Source organism: Gorilla gorilla, chromosome 8, assembly GCF_029281585.2.
Source record: "Gorilla gorilla gorilla isolate KB3781 chromosome 8, NHGRI_mGorGor1-v2.1_pri, whole genome shotgun sequence".
NCBI lineage: Eukaryota > Metazoa > Chordata > Mammalia > Primates > Hominidae > Gorilla > Gorilla gorilla.
Genome location: NC_073232.2, coordinates 121,097,609 through 121,114,349, shown reverse-complemented (window position 1 = coordinate 121,114,349; position 16,741 = coordinate 121,097,609). Strand labels below are relative to the sequence as shown.

Sequence of the window (16,741 nt, the reverse complement as noted above, 5' to 3'; positions counted from 1 at the left end):
ATTGGACATCATCTGCTTTTTCGCCCAGCGTAGGACCTGGGTAAATTGAACTCTGCTTATCGCTGCAGTTGCTAGAGGGTATTGATATCCCTGCCTTTGTGAAGACTCTCTTTTCACAGGCTGCTTTTTTTTTTTTTTTTTTTTTTTTTTTTTGTGCCTTCTGAGACTATAAATCCTTTCCAGTGTGAAATGGCCTGGGTTTGCAAGTAAGAAGATAATAGTGGTATCCGATTGTACCATCACCTGTTAATGCCTGTTATGCTTGGCTAAGCTTCCAATTATGTGATTCTATTGAATATTGTGATGAGGGACCTGAAATGACATGGTGTTAGTGATCTCACCTACTTCAAGCAAGAAGTTCTAATCTTTGAATAAATGACAAAAGGAATCTTTTGATTACATTTAGGCACTGAAGTCTCTGATTTTTGAAGGAGAAGATAGTGGACTTTTGAAAAACTCCAAACCTTGATTATATGCACTGAATCGTTAAGAACTTAACTTTCATGTATAAAAGTGAGATTTTTAATCTTCCAAGCTTTCATGAAATTGAGGCCAAGAATTGGATTCTGATTCATGAAATGAAATTTCAAACACTCTTTCAATAAATGCAATAAAGTGGTATAATGAAATGGTTTAATGGCTTGACGTTTTTTCCCTTCTTTACACAGCATCTCTTAGCTGGAGACTGGCTGCTCTATTTTCCAGGCAGCATGTATTTGAGAAGCCATGTGAAGTAGAGGTAGATTCTGGGGCCAGGTATCCTGGACTCAAATTTTGTTTCTGCTGCTACATAGCTGTGTAACTTTAAATCAACTCTTTCTCTCTAAGTACATGTGTCTTTATCTGCAAAAGAGGAATAAAGAAAGTTTTTGTGAGGGTCAAATGAGTTAATATCGGTAAGTCTTAAGACAGAACCTGCTGCAAAGTGCATTATTCATGTGGATATTATTAAGTAGTCACTAGTAATAGTTTCGTGCTATAACTATGTGTAATGAACATCTGATACTTAGTTTGTACAGCATCCTTTCCTCCAGCTATTGCTAACAAGTTTTTAAAATTTCCTTTGAAGTACAACTCTCTTCTACTCTAAGTCTTGGTAAGACTGTCAGTAGAGGCTCCCTGTACTCCCCAAGCCAAATCTGAAATCTCCTGATTCTTTCCCAGGAATTTGAATCTTGGGTAGGTAGGGTGACACAGAAATAGTCAGAGTTGATATGTATCAAGGGTAGTGCTCCAAAGTGACTATTTTGTTTTTCCTGCTATTTATATTCCCCCAATTATCCTGTCTCCTTCCTATTCTTCTTTTCAGACTACTCATTTTTCCCTCCTCCTCCAAATAAACTCCCATAGGGGCAGTTTAAGGAATATCTTTTGTTACTGGAGTGTGTCTCCTGGAAGTCTCAAGTCTTATCTTATTTACCTGAGTGGTTGTTCCAGCCACACAAAATGTTTTTTTCTTGTTATATTTCAAAAGACACTTAGTACTTTATGCATATTTTAGAGCTCTTTATATAATATATAGGCACAATAGAAAACTGTCTGGCTTGTTTCTAGAATACAAACCTAAACCCTAACATACTTACATTCATTAAAGTCTCATTTTCCCCCCTCCTTTGACTTAAATCATTTCACTTTTCAATCTTTCACTCAATATTTTTCTAGCTTGAGTTCAACGGGCATTAGGATACAAATATTGTTATCTAAATAACTGTAAGCAGAAGGGAATGAAGACAGTTATGAGTGAACATTTTTACTACATTTTATTATGTATGACAATCTTACTGAAGAGAGAAATCGGTCTTTGACAGCTTTACATATATGTGTATGTGTGTGATTTATTTAATATTTAGAATGTAATGCACTTGGCTAAGTTTTTTGAGTAGTTTTTGGGTGCTAAGCACTGTGTTAGGTTGAATGATACAAATGTGAAAGACACAATCCCTGGTAGGAAAAAGCTTTTAATCTTCTATGAGAGGTATGTATCTTGTATGTTGTCAGATACACTAGCCTTTAGGTTAAAAAAAATGCCAATTTAACTTTTTTATTGTTTTTGAGGTAACGGTAGTGATAGATGCAGGAGTCAGATGAGGGAGGGTCCCCAGAGAATCTCCGACTCACCCCACAAGTGTTTACATCAGATGCTTTTGTGTAGATGAGGGAACCTGCCCAGGGTCTTGTCTGCACATGCCTGCAATGGATGAGGGGCCCACCTGCACACTGGGAGAATGGGGAGGAGCCTGGCCTCTTCAGTTCTTGTGTGGTGGCCTGGCATTCAGGCTGTGAGGTGAAAGCCTATTAGCAGTACTCCTTCTTTTTTCGCTGAGAGCAGCCAGTCTCCAGATAAGAGATGCTGTGTGAAGGAGAAGAGAAAACACATAAAACCATTTTACGAAGGAGCCTATTAGCAGTACTCCTTTTTTTCGGCTTTCCTCACCCTTCAATGTGTCCACGTGCCTAATCTTTCCTGGTTGTCTGACAAGAACCCATTTTTAGCTGAACTAAGGAGCAAAAATTCCTCATCACTAACACATAGTAAATTTATATATTTATAGGGTACAGTATGATTTTTTGATACATTTGATGTTGGATTCACAATGGCTATCAGGCCTTATTAGTCTAATGCTAGACATCAATTTCTCTTCCTTTCCTTAAAAATTTCCTATTTTTTTTTGTAGATGCATTCAGTTTGGTTCATCATATATGCTATTCATACATTTCCAATATCTGTTCTCCCTGATCTTTAACATTAATTCATGCAGGATTTGATTTATCCAAGTTGTTTATCATCAGATTATCATAGCTATCTTCTATGAGAGGTATGTATCTGCTATGTTGCCAGATACAGATAAGTCCTGCCTGTGGAAGATGTTGTCTAAAATATTCCTAAAGGAAGACTCAGCAACGTCTGTGCCTTTATCCAGAGCTTTCTTCTCACCTCTCTGTACCTTGCTTCTTCCTGTGCCTACTGTACCGCTGTGGTTAGCAGGGACCCATCGCCTCGGCAGATGGTAGTGCTCACTTGAGTCGTGAGAAAATGGCAATGTGAAATCAAAAGGTGCCTGTAGAACCAAGAGGCTCTTGCTGGTAGGCTGCAGAAGAAACCGTCAAATGATAAAAAATAATAATAACTACAAAAGATGCCTTAGCTATAGCTGGCCTTTATGAAGAAATAGTGAGAGACATCTTGTTGGGCTTTTATATTTTTCTACAGTATTTCTAGGCTTGATATCTCTGTGATATAATTACTAATGAAGAAAGCTGGGAAATTTTGATTTAATTTATAATAGCGAATCCTAGCACTAACTGATATCATATTTTGAAGCAATGGTTTCACACATTGAAACATAACAAATATTAGCGCAATCTCTCAAGCAAAGTTAGTTTTCTCCATGTTTTCCACATCTGAAAACCAGAGGAGAGATGCAGGTGACTGTGGTTCCAAGGTATCCTCAGTGCTATCTGAAAGAGCTCAAACAACACACTATCTAGCTTCCAGAATCTCCTCTTTGTTTTCTTCATTTCCTTAGAATAATGCTTGTCTCAGGGAGTTGAGTTCCACTCAAAAATAGATGTACAACTTCAGCTACTCATTTATCTCCTAGAAACTGTGAACCAATTCTGCTCTTTGCCCCACATACCAAAAGACTGCTATTTTCATCTTTAGAGGAAGATGAATGTGTTGGCAGACTACTCATTACTGCCATTAGAAAATAGGTATTCAAGCTAAAAATAATGAGGAAGGTGAAATGTGTGCAAATTTCAAATGAGATTGGACAAAGCCCTCCAGACAGTGCTAAAAGGAACAATACGGTATTGTCATTAGGGCTGGATCAGGTGACCTCTCTGTAATGGGTACTTTCTTCCCCTGCACTCACTTTTGAAATCCTATTATGATGAAAATGGGCTGAGCAAATGAGCTCCAAATACATCCAGATTTTAAAAGTATTCCATAACCGCTTTTAATCTGGCAATTTAAAAGTATAACCTCCAGATAAGTTTCACCATCAATCTCCATTACAGATCTTATAATTACTTAAAAAAGAAAGGGAGTCTTTTCAGCATATTTTTCTTTGTCTCATAATTTCATAACATTATGCCTATCTTGGCAGTCTACACTGTAGTTTGCATGTTTTCCTAATTAAAAATATATTGCCTTTTTTTCTGTTCCTGCTGAGAAAAAAAAAGAACTCTTGTCAAAAAATAGTTGTTTACCTGTGGATGGACCTGATACCCATTATCCTAAGCAAATTAACAGAGGAACAGACAAATACCACATGTTCTCACTTAAAAATGAGAGTTAAAGATGACAAGAGTAGACACTGGGGACTACCAGAGGGGGTAGCTAGGGAGGGGGGTAAGCGTTGAAAAACTATTGGGTACTATGCTCAGTACCCGGGTGACAGGATGATTCGTATTCCGAACTTCAGCATCATGCAATATACCCAGCTAACAAACTTGCACATGGACCCTGAATCTAAAAGAAAATTTGAAAAACAAAACAACGAAATTTATGCACAAGATCAAAGCCTCACGCTCTTATAGTTACACTTTCTCTTTACTTGGAAAATAACACTGTCAATTCAAGTAACTAAAAAGTAAGTTTAGAATCTCTGAAGGATTTGGAGATTTTGTTTGTTTATCATTGTTACTAATTTCCTAGTTAGTGGAATCATTTGACTGCTTCTCTCAAATATCAACAACCCTTTCGTCTAACTCTCTTAGATGAAATAAGAAAGTGTTATTCAGGTATTAGTCATACTCACTCATGTATAACCCTTGTTATTGTCAAGAGACCCAAACTCGTGACTTTAAAAATCAGGTAGGATTTGGCCTAAGAAGTAACCAAATTGGATATCGAATTTAAATTAAATAATTAACAAAATGATAGGTAGAAGTACATCACAGATAAGTGTTTGGCTCTGGGAAAATCATTGAATCTCTCAGAAGTAAAATTCCCTTAAAAGGGGAATTGTAAAAACATCACTGCTGAAATAAACGAAGTATCATATGAACAACAAAAAATAAGTTGTTTATGGCTTGAGATGAAATGTGCAAATAATTTCCTTAGGAAATATTAAAATAGTTTAACAAGAGAGCAATAAACTTCCATATATGTGTGTGTGTGTATGTATATATATATGTGTGTATATATATGTAAACACACACACACATACAGACACACGGGTTTGAACCATACAGGTTCACATATATGAATATTTTTTTCCACCTCTGACACCTCTGAGATGGCAAGACCAACCCCTCTTCTTCCCGCTTTTCTTCAATCTATTCAATGTGATCTCTTATGGTGACCCACATCCATTTAATGAATAGATTTTAATAACATTCTCTTTTTCTAGCTTCCTTTATTATAAAAATGCAGTATATATTTGTATACAAAATATGGTTAATTGACTATGTAGTCAGTAAAGCTTCAACAGTAGGCTATTAAGAAAGTTTTGGGGAGTCAAAAGTTACACACTGATTTTCTAATGAATGGTAGTAGGCACCCTTAAACTCCGAGTGGTTAAAGAATCCAATGTATATATGAAACTTTGATAGCAGCCAGTTGATATACTTACCGTAAATAGAAGACATTCCTATTAAAAAATTCTAAAATCTAATTCTATTGGCAAATTTCATGAAAGGGATAGAAAAGAACACAGCTATGAAGCAGAGGCACTGGACCGCTTCAGTTAGACATTGGTGACTTGTCTTTAGAAGGCCCTCTGGATGGTTAAGCTTCTCATTCCCCCTTCCCCTAACTTTAGTAGACTAATCTACTTGCTTTCCATATGCATTTGTCTTTTTTGAACATTTCATATACATGGAATTATAAAATATCTAGTCATTTATAACTGCTGTTTTTACAGGTATTCTAGGCAAAACTGTTTTGAATATGTCAGTACCTGATTTCCTTTTATTGCTAAATAATGTGTTCTATTATATAGATAAGGCACATTTTGTTTATCCATCCACTGCGTGGTGGACATTGGATGGTTAAACCTTTTTTGCTATTACAAGTAATGCTGCTATGAATATTTGTGCACAGGTGTTTTTGTGAAAATACATTTTTTCCTCTTGGGTATATATTCCTAAGCATAAAATTACTGTGTTATGTGGAAACTCCATATATAATATTTTGAGACACAGTTAAACTGTTTTCTTAAGGATTGTATCATTTTAAAATTCCACTAGCAGTATATGAGGTTTTAATTTGTTTACATCCTTGCCAACACTTACTATTATTGTTCTTCTTAAAATTTAGCCACACTAATGGGTATGAAAAAGTATTTTATTATGGTTTTGATTTATATTTCCCTAATGATGAATGAGGCTTAGCATTTTTCATGTGTTTATTGACCGTCTGTGTATCTTCTTTGGAAAAATCACTATTCAAATATTTTACCCATTATTTTATTTTTTTATTTTTTATTTTTTATTTTTTATTTTTTTTGAGACAGAGTCTCACTCTGTCCCCCAGGCTGGAGTGCAGTGGCGCAATCTAGGCTCGCTGCAAGCTCTGCCTCATTGGTTCATGCCATTCTCCTGCCTCAGCCTCCCTAGTAGCTGGGACTACAGGTGCCCTCCACCATGCAGGGCTAATTTTTTTGTATTTTTAGTAGAGACAGGGTTTCACCGTGTTAGCCAGGATGGTCTCGATCTCCTGACCTCGTGATCCACCCAGCTCAGCCTCCCAAAGTGCTGGGATTACAGGCATGAGCCACCACGCCCGGCTATTTTACCCATTATTAATTTGATTATTTGTCTTTTTAATTTTGAATTATAGGACTTAAAAATATATATTCTGAATGTAAGTCCCTTATTAGATATATTATTATAAATATTTTTTCCCATTCCATGAGCTGATTTTTCACTTTCTTTATTGTGCCCTTTAAATACAGAATTTTTAAGTTTGCTAAAGTCCAATTGATCTATTGTTTTTATCACTTATACTCTAAACGGCATTACCTAGCTCAGGTCACTAAATTTACATTTTCTTCCACGTGTTTTATGGTTTTAGCTTTTATGTATAGGTCTATGATTCACTTTGTGTTGATATTAATGTATGATATGAGAACAGGGTCTAATTTTTTTTTTTTGCCTGTACCCCTCCTTTGGTCCTACCAGTTTTTTTTTGTTGTTGTTGAAAAGATTATTCCCCACCATTAAATTATCTTGTACCTTGTCAAATAACAGTTTATAATAAATGTATAGGCTCTTGAACTTTTCAGTTACCATCCATTGATCAATATGTCCATCCTTATAGTAGTACTACAGTATCTTGATTAATGTCATTTGCTAGTTTGTAGTAAGTTCTGAAATAAGAAAGCGTGAACCCACTGACTTTATTCTTTCTTTTTATTAAAGGTGTTTTGAGTTGTCTGAATTACTTGCAATTTTATATAAATTTCAAGGTCAGCTTATCAATTTATGCTAGAAAAAAGCTATGATTTTATTAATGCTTGCATTGACGCTGTAGATTATTTTGGGAGTATTGTCATCTTAACAATATTAAGTACTTCAATTTATAAATGTGGAATGTGTTGCCATTTTAGTAGATTTTAATTTCTTTCAACAATACGCTATAGTTTTCAGTGTCTAAGGCTTACACTTCTCTTGTTAAATTTATTCCTATGTATTTTTTTATTTATAATTCTACTGAAACACAAATGTGTTCTCATTGCATTTTTATAATTTTCACTAACAATTTATAGAGATACAATTAACTTTCATTTATGAAAATGTTATTGTACAACCTTGTTGAATGTGTATAATACTTCTCATAGTAATTTTTTGGTGTTCTTAGATTTTTCTACATTGAATGTCATGCCATTCTGTGAAATGAGACAATTTAATTGTTCCTTTCTGATCTGACTTACCTTGTTCTTTGTTATCGTAACCTAATGATCTAGCTAGAACCTCCAATACAATGTTGAATATAACTGGCAAGAGTGGGCATCTTGTCTTTATCCTCACTTTAGGGGGCAAATACATAATATTTCACCATTGTTAAGTATGATGTTATCTGTGCATTTTTCTTAAATATCCTTAAACAGGTTGAGGAGTTTTCCTTTTATTCCTAATGTGTTGAGTGTTTTCACATGAAAAATGTGTTGGCTTTTTCTGAATGATTTTTCTATGTGTATTGATAAGATTCTGTAGTTCTAAGTATCTTAAGACTTTTATTCTATAGAGTGTACTGGTTAATTTTAAGATGGTGAAACATTCTTGAGAAAAACTTCATTTGGCCATGGTGTATAATCTATTTTATATGTTAATCTATTGCTAGCATTTTGTTGAGAATTTTTATGTCTATATTCACAAGGAATGTTGGTGTGGAGTTTTTTTCCATGCCTTTTTCTGGTTTTGCTATTGGAATAATAATTACCTCTTAGAATGAGTTTAGAATTTCCCTTTTTTGGAATAGTTAAGGTATGCTATTGTGTGTTCTTTAAATGTTGAATAGAATTCACCAGTAAAACCATCTGGCCTGGCCGTAATTTGTGCAAAGTATTTTTTAATTACAAAATTATTTTGTATTTATTATAAGCTTATTCAGCTTTAGAATGTCTTCATCATTTAGTTTCAATAGTTTATTGTGGAATTGTCCATTTCATTTTGGGTTGAAAATTATTTTTATTATTATTTTGAGATGGAGTTTTGTACTGTCACCCAGGCTGAAGTGCAATGGCATGATCTCTGCTCACTGCAACCTCCACCTCAAGGTTTCAAGTGATTCTCCTGCTTAGGCCTCCCGAGTAGCTGGGATTACAGGCACCCACCACCACACCTGGCTAATATTTTGTATTTTTAATAGAGATGGGGTTTCTCTTTGGGCAGGCTGGTCTTGAACTCCTGACCTCATGATCCGCCCACCTCGGCCTCCCAAAGTGTTGGGATTACAGGCGTGAGCCACTGTGCATGGCCTGAAGTTTTTTTTTTTCAAGCAAGTGTTTATAGTATTATCTTACAATCTAATGCAATTTTATAAGATCAGCATTCATGTTCTGCCTTTCATAATTTCAATAGTATGAGGTTTTCTCTTTATTTCTTAGACAATCTATTACAAAATAGCTTCTTGGTACTATTTCTCTAGTGCTTTTATTCTTTCTTTCATTTATTTTTCATTGTACTCTTTTGTTAACTTCAATTTTAAGTTGAGGGATATATGTGCAGGATGTACAGGTTTGTACATAGTAAACATAAGTCATGGGGGTTGGTTCTACAGATTATTTCATCACCCAGGTATTAAGTCTAGTATCCATTAGTTGTTTTTCCTGATCCTCTCCCTCCTCCCACCCTCCACCCTCTGAAAGGCCCCAGTGTGTGTTGTTCCCCTCTATGTGTCCATGTGTCTTTATCACTTAGTTCCCACATATAAGTGAGAACATTTGGTATTTGCTTTTTCTGTTCTTGTGTTAGTTTGCAAAAGATAATGGCCTGCAGCTCCATCCATGTCCCTGGAAAGGACATGATCTCATTCTTTTTATGGCTGCATACTATTCCATGGCATATATGTACCACATATTCTTTATCCAGTCTATCACCAATGGGCATTTGGGTTGATGCTATGTCTTTGCTATTGTGAATAGTGCTGCAGTGAACATACGCATGCATGTGTCTTCACAATGGAACGATTTATATTCCTTTGGTTATATTCCCAGTAGTGGAATTACTGGGTTGAGTGGAAGTGCTGTTTTTGGGTCTTTGAGGAATTACCACACTGTCTTCCACAATGGTTGAACTGACTGATTAAAGAAATGCAAATCAAAACCACTGTGAGATATTTTCTCACACCAGTCAGAATGGCTATTATTAAAAAGTCAAAAAATAACATGCTGGTGAGGTTGTGAAGAAAATGCAACACTTTTACATCATACTCTTTATTATTTTTTTTCTTCTGCTTGCTTTGGCTGAGTTGCTTTTATTTTTCTAGTTTCTTTAGGTGGAAAATTTGGTGGATGGGTTGAGACCTTTCTGATTTTATAATATAGGTTTTGAGAGTCATAAATATCCTCTAAGCACTGCTTTTACTACATCACATAAATTTTACTATATGATTTTATTCATATAAAATTATTTAGTAATTTACCTATGTTTTATTAGTTGACCTGTTGATTACTTAGAATGCTGCTGTTTACTTTCCACCTATATATAATATCCCAAATATCTTTATATTATTTATTTACATATTTATTGTGGTTGAATAACACACTTTATATAATAATTTTAATCTTTTCCTATAATCGATTTGTCCATAATGTAACATATTTTATAGCCCGGAGAATGTTTCACATGTACATAAGAAGAGTGTGTATTCTGTTGTTGGGTGGATTGCTGTATAGATGTTTTAGATCTAGTTATCACATTTGTTTTCTAATGTTGCTGTACAAAATTACCACAAACTCAGTGGCTTAAAACAACACAAATATATAACAATTGTTCAAGGGCAGAGTTTGAGTAAAATCAATGTGTTGACAGGGATTCACTCCCTTCTGGAGTGTCTAGGGAATACCCTGTTTCCTTGTCATTTTTTTAACTTCTACAGGCTACCTGTACTTCTTGCTCATGATGTTTTTCTTTGCCATCTTCAAATCCAGCAATGGCAGGTGGAATTTTCACATTATATCCTTCTGACCTGTTGTTGTACTACCCTTACCCAATTTTAAGAGCCCTTATGATTATATGATACGGTTTGTTTCTGTGTCCCCACTCAAATCTCGTGTCAAATTGTAATGCTCATTGTTGGAGGTCGAGCCTGGTGGGAGGTGCTTGGATCATGGGAGCAGGATTTCCCTTCAGTACTGTTCTTGTGATTGAGAGTTGTTGTGAGATTTGGTTGTTTAAAAAGTATGTAAAACCTGCTGCCACCCCTCAACCCACTCCTGCAATCTAAGACATGCCTGCTTTCCCTTTACCTTCCACCATAATTGTAAGTGCCCCAAGGCCTCCCCAGCCATGCTTCCTGTACAGCCTGTGGAACTGTGAGCCAACTAAATCTCTTTTCTTTATAAATTACCAAGTTTCAGTCTCAGATATTTTAATAGCAATGTGGGAACTGAGTAATACAGAAAACTGGTACCAGAAGTAGGGCATTGCTATAAAGATAGCTGAAAATGTGAAAGTGGCCTTAGAACTGGGTAACGAGAAGAGGCTGAAACAGTTTGAAGGGCTCAGAAGAAGGCAGGAAGATGAGGAAAAATTTGGAGCTTTATAGAGACTTGCTGAATGATTGTGACCAAAACGCTGATAGTGAGATGGACAGTGAAGTCCACTCTGAGGAGGACTCAGATGAAAATGAGGAACTTACTGGGAACTGGAGTAAATATCATGCTTTCTGTGCTTTAGCAAAGAGACTGGTAGCATTGTTCCCCTGTTCTAGGGATCTGTGGAACTTTGAACTTGAGAGAAATGATTTAGGGTAACTGAGGAAAGAAATTTCTAAGCAGCAAAGAACTCACTAAATGGCCTGACAGCTTCTAGAGCTTATGCTCATATGCATCAGCAAACTGAGTGACCTGAAACTGGAATTTATATTAAAAGGGAAACAGAGTGTAAATGTTTAGAAAATTTGCAGCCTGGCTATGTGGTAGAAAAAAAAAAAACTCATTTTCTGGGGAGAAATTAAAGCCAGCTGCAAAAATATGCATAGCCAGAAACCAAGTACTAAAAGCCAAGACAATGGAAACCAGGCCCTGAAGGTATTTCAGAGACCTTCACAGCAGCCCCTCTCATCAGAGGCCAACAGGCCTAGGAAGGGAAAATGGTTTCAGGGGCCAGGCTCAGGGCCCCACTGCCCTGCGCAGCCTCAGGACACTGCTGCCTGCATCCCATCTGTTTCAGCTCCTGCCATGGCTCAAAGGGCCCAGGTACTGGGGCTGCTGCTTTAGAGGGTGAAAGTTGTAAGTCTCACTGGCTTCCATTTGGTGTTAAGCCTGCAGGTATGCAGGGTGTAAGAGTTGTGTTAAGCCTGCAGGTATGCAGGGTGTAAGAGTTGAGGCTTGGGAGCCTCCACCTAGATTTTAGAAGATGTATGGAATAGCCTGGATGTCCAGGAAGAAGCCTACTGCAGGGGTGGAGCCCTCATGGAGCACCTCTTCTTAGGGCAGTGTGGAGGGGAAATGTGGGTTTGGAGCCCCCACAAAGAGTTCTCTCTGGAGTACTGCTTAGTGGAGCTGTGAGAATAGGGCCACCATCCTCCAGACCCCAAAATGGTAGATACACCAACAGCTTGTATCTTGCACCTGGAAAAGCCACAGACACTTAATACAAGCCTTTGAGAACAGCTCGGGGACTGAGCTCTGCTGCACCACAGAAGTGGAGCTGCCTAAGGCCTTGGGAGCCCATAGCTTTCAGCAATGTGCAGTGCATGTGAGACATACAATCAAAATAGATAGTTTTGGAGATTTAAAATTTAATGACTACCCTGCGGGGTTTTGGACTTGCGTGGGGTCTGTAGCCTCTTTCTTTTGGTTAATTTATCTCTTTTGGAAAGGGAGTATTTACCCAATGCCTATACCTTCACTTTAACTTGGAAGTAATGAACTTTTTAAATATATTTTACATGCTCATAGGTAAAAGGGATTAGCTTTGTCTCAGATGGCACTTGGGACTTTTGAGTTAATGCAGGAATGAGTTAAGGCTTTGGGGAACTCCTGGGAAGGCATGATTATATTTTGCAATGTAAGTAGAACATGAGATTTGGTAGGGGTCAGTGTAGAATAATATGGTTTGGGTCTGTGTCCTCACCCAAATCTCATGTCAAATTGTAATCCCCAGTGTCAGAGGTGGGGCCTGGTAGGAGGTGATAGGATCATGGGAGTGGATTTCCCCTTTGGGGCTGTCCTCCTGATAGTGTTAGTATGAGATATGGTTGTTTAAAAAGTGTGTAGTACCTACCCTCTCTCTCTTTCTCCTGCTTTGCCCATGTAAGATGTGCCTGCTTCCCCTTCACTGTCTGTCGGGATTGTAAATTTCCCAAATCCTCCCCAGCCATAATTCTTATACAGCCTGTGGAACCATGAGTCAATTAAAACCTTTTTCCTTATAAATTACCCAGTCTGAGATATTTCTTTATAGCAATGTGAGAACTAACTAATACATTATATTTGGCCTATGTGTATAATCCAGGATAGCATATCATACATCTTAAAGTAAACTGATTAGCAATCTTAATTTTATCTTCAACCGTAATTCCCCTGTCATGTAACATAATAAAAACAGTGATTCTGGAGTTTAGCATGTGTACATCTTCAAGAATTAATTATTCTACCTACCAGACATACATTATTGTTTATGTGTTCTATTTCCTTATTGATAATATGCTTCCTTTTTCTATCGATTGTTAAAAGTAGGGTATGGAAATCTCTAATTATTATTTGTGAATTGTTTCTCTCCAATCCTGACTATTGTTGATTGATATGTTTTATTGGCTCTGTTGTTGGATGCATGTATGTTTATAATGTTTATGTCTTCTGAATTTATTGACATTTTCATTATTATAAAATGTCTCTTTTTCTTTAACAATATTTTTTGCTTAAACACTATTTTGTCTAATACTAGCATAGCCTCTTCAGCTCTCTTTTGACTATATTTTGCATGATACATCTTTTTTAATCTTTTATTTTCACCCTATTTATGTTTTAAAAGTGTGTTTGTTGTACATAAAATGTAGTTGAATTATGTTTTTTCAATTTATTTTGACATTCTCTTGAATGGAGTGTTTAGCCCATTTTTATTTAATGTAATCATTAATAAAGTGGGTTTTACATCTGTCATTTTGCTTTTTATTTTCCATATGACTCATGCAATTTTAAAATTTCCCCATTACTGTTCTCTAGTATATTAATTTCTTGTATGTATACTACTTTTTTTTTAGTTATTTTCTTTGTGCTTTCTCAGAGAATTATAATACACATCTTATCTTCAAATTATCTAGTGTGGATTAACATCAACTTAATTTCTATATTGTTTGAAATTTTGCCAAAATATAATATTTCCCTATCCCTTCTCATGCCATTATCATACAAATTACTTCTTTATAATTATAAGACCATCAACAAGGTTTTATAATTATTGCTTATGCAGATGTCTTTAAAAATAGGAAAATAGAGCTACAAATAAAAATGCATTTATAATGTTATTTGTGTTTGCCAAAGTAGTTACCTTTACAGAAGCTCTTTATGTTTCTGTATGGATATGGGTTGCTCCCACTGTTTCTTTTTCTTTTATTTCAGCCTGAAATGCTTGTTTTAAAAGTTCTTATGAGAGTTTGTTAAAATGCTCTTAATATTTATCTAGACACATCTTAATTTCTTCTGCATGTTTTTAAGGATAGTTTTTCTAGATACAGAATTTTTAATATAGTGTTTATTTTCCCAGCAGTTTGAATACATCAACCCGTTGCCCCTGGGCTCAGTGATTTCTGATGAGAAGCTAGCTGTTCATCTTATTGGAGATCCCTTGTATATGATGAGTTACCTCTCTTTTGCTGATTTCAAAATTTTCCCTTTGTCTTTGACTTTTGATAGTTTTATTATAATTTGTCTAAGGTGGATCTCTTTGGTTTATCCTACTCATAGTGTGTTAAAGTTCTTTTGAAGGCAGAGACTAATGTTTTCTATCAAATTGTAAAATTTGTGGCCATTATTTCTTCAAATATTTTTTCTATCTGATTATGCCTCTTTTTTTCTAGAATTCCCAAATCCTGAATTATATTTGCTTCTTTTAAAAATAATTTTTCTTTTTTGAACTTTTCTATTTCATGGAATTTTATTCTCATATATCCTCTAATTATTTGGACAACAGTCCTTTTATTTCTTTAAACATATTTATAATAGCTGATTTATAGCCTTTTTAAAATTTAAAGCCTAACATCTTGGCTTCCATATTCACCTTTTCTATCACGTTATTTTTCCTGTGTGAAAAAACTGTGTAAGCAACACTTTCTGTTTCATTACATGTCTTACAATTTTATGTTGAAACTAGACATTTAAAATAATACAATATAAAATAGATAATATTTTAATGTTAAAGTATTAAATTTTAATATTAAATGTATTATATTTAAATAATATAGCATGACAATGTTGTAAATCAGAACTCTCTCCCACACACACATACTTCAGAGTTTCATGTTGTTGCTGTTTGCTGATGTTTCTTGCTGTTGTCAATCCTTTGTTTAGTGATCTTTCTGGTCTAATCATGTAAAGTATGTATTTCCTGTCATATGTGGCTGCTTAAGCCTCCACTTGATATCCTCAATACTCATTTAATAGACAGAAAATTCCTTAATTGATGTAACCTTAGAGTCTCCCAGCCTTTGTCGAGTGGTTCTTGTTGTGTTGAGACATATCTTCAATTCTCCAGCAGTTCACAACTTTTTTTTAGCCTTCACTTCTTTCCTATGCAGAACCTCAAGTCAGACATATGCAAAAGATTGTGTTTTTTTTTAAGTTTTTTCAAAGCATATGCATATACTAGCACATATGTGTGGCCCACAAGATTCAAAGGAATATGTTGGAGCTTTTTAAAAACTTCCCATAGACATCTGACTTCCAAGGTATTTAATTTTTTTGACAAACCTATTATTTTTCCCAACCCAGGCATGTATGATGTTAAATAATTTCCTTTTTTTTTTTTTTTTTTTTTTTGCTGTTTTCAAATTCCTGGGTATTAAACTTTTTACACTGAGTAAATTCTTAGGAAGGGCCAAATAATGATAAATCCTGTGAATGCATCTTTTACAGGTTGCTGCCAATAACAGTCACATAGTGAAAATACTTTGGGGATGGGGCTTTTTTGAAAGTTCCAATTTTAATATACTCCCCTCAGTGGCTGATAGGCATGTTGTTCATAACTTCCCTGGTTGTAAGGATGCTGCTTTTATGGCTTCTGCAGAGCTGGAGAGAAGGGGATGGGTTTAAGGCAAGTTAGAGCACAACAAGTGTAAAGCTTATAATTTAATTCAGAATTATTTCTTGAATAAATATTACTTATTCTTGCAAGCATTTATTCATTTTTGAAATCCTGTAAAAGTTGATTTTGACAATATTCATCAGTGTTTTCAGGTTTTTAATAAGACAGATTTTTCAGGGCTTCATATCCCACTATTTTAGAAATCATAACTGGACAGTGGAACTCTTAATTTTAGAATTCCAGTGTCATTTTGACAGGGTCACCATGTCAAAACAAAAGGACTCAGAGATTTGTCAGTATACTTATGAGTTATCTGGGATTCTTTGAACAATTGACCCATCTCTAGTTCTTTTTTAGTTAAAAAGTAAAGCCTGCAAAACAGCCCTAGATCTTATTATAGTTATTCTGAATCCTCCTATCTTTGAGGGGCTCAGGGAAATATTACCACCTACAGCCCCCTGAGAAGAGAGCACAGTATCACTGGGGACAATATTGGATGAGAACACTATAATAACTTATGGGAAAATTGCAAATTCTGACATTTCTCTCTGGAAAGTATAGGCTAACTATTCCCCTCCCATTTTTTCCTTTGGTAAATTTTGTTGCACTGGATAATGTGATGGCTAATGAGCTTTTGGGATGAATAATTCTAAATTATAAAAGCATTCTACTCTTCACTAAAAAATCACAAAGCTCCATGCTCCTGCCTTGGTAACGATATCCTAATACGCACTATTATGGTAACTGTCCCTTCCTTATCCTTGCTTATGAGTCCATGAATATCTGTTGATAACCAGGGGTTGACTTCCAGTTAATTGTTGGA

The 16,741-nt window shown here is 35.5% G+C and overlaps 1 long non-coding RNA gene across 1 annotated transcript in view; it reads right to left on the bottom strand.

The window, feature by feature from the left end:
* Positions 1-619: 619 nt before the first annotated feature.
* LOC134759183 (uncharacterized) overlaps positions 620-16,741 on the bottom strand; it is a 133,709-nt gene continuing 117,587 nt past the window's right edge. Inside the window, exons 4-5 of the long non-coding RNA XR_010135123.1 lie at positions 2,211-2,350; positions 620-843 (exon numbers count right to left, since the gene is read on the bottom strand). This is a non-coding gene — a long non-coding RNA (uncharacterized lncRNA). The remainder of the gene's footprint in view (positions 844-2,210; positions 2,351-16,741) is intronic.